This window comes from Microtus oregoni, unplaced genomic scaffold, assembly GCF_018167655.1.
Source record: "Microtus oregoni isolate MIOR12 unplaced genomic scaffold, Mior012 000005F_ref0000423, whole genome shotgun sequence".
Taxonomy (NCBI): Eukaryota; Metazoa; Chordata; class Mammalia; order Rodentia; family Cricetidae; genus Microtus; species Microtus oregoni.
In genome coordinates, this window is record NW_024543064.1 from 35,024,204 (window position 1) to 35,024,861 (window position 658).

Consider the following 658-nt stretch of genomic DNA (forward strand, 5'->3'; position numbering starts at 1 on the left):
ATGGCTAAACGCACCAAGTAGGTCGGGATTGTCGGGAAATACGGGACCCGCTATGGTGCCTCCCTCCGGAAAATGGTGAAGAAAATTGAAATCAGCCAGCACGCCAAGTACACGTGCTCCTTCTGTGGCAAGACCAAGATGAAGAGACGAGCCGTTGGCATCTGGCACTGTGGCTCCTGCACGAAGACAGTGGCTGGTGGGGCCTGGACCTACAACACAACTTCTGCCGTCACAGTGAAGTCTGCCATCAGAAGACTGAAGGAACTGAAAGACCAGTAAAAGCGCTACCATTTGATACACAAGCCTACTAACTACAATAGTGCACAGTCAACTAAATAAATGGGTTAATTTACGAAAGAAAAAAAAAAAAGAGAGAGAGTGGTGATAGCCTGGTGGTGGTGCACACCTTTAGTCCCAGCACTCAGGAGGCAGAGGTAGGTGGATCTCTGTGAGTTTGAGGCCAGCCTGGTCTACAGAGTTTTCTCTCAAACAAACTAGCAAAACAAAATCGTAGCTGCTTTGCCATTTGACAGACGTGCCTGGAGGTGGGGGGAGGGGAGTCACAAAAGACTGAGAAAGCCTCTGGTTGGGAAAGGAGGCTTTTTACCTCTGAATAAGAAGCCCCAGTGAAGCCGGGCGGTGGTGGCGCACGCCTTTA

At 50.2% G+C, this 658-nt stretch overlaps 1 pseudogene; it reads left to right on the forward strand.

Moving 5' to 3' along the window:
• On the forward strand, positions 1-279 carry LOC121448777 (annotated as a pseudogene).
• Positions 280-658: the final 379 nt, after the last annotated feature.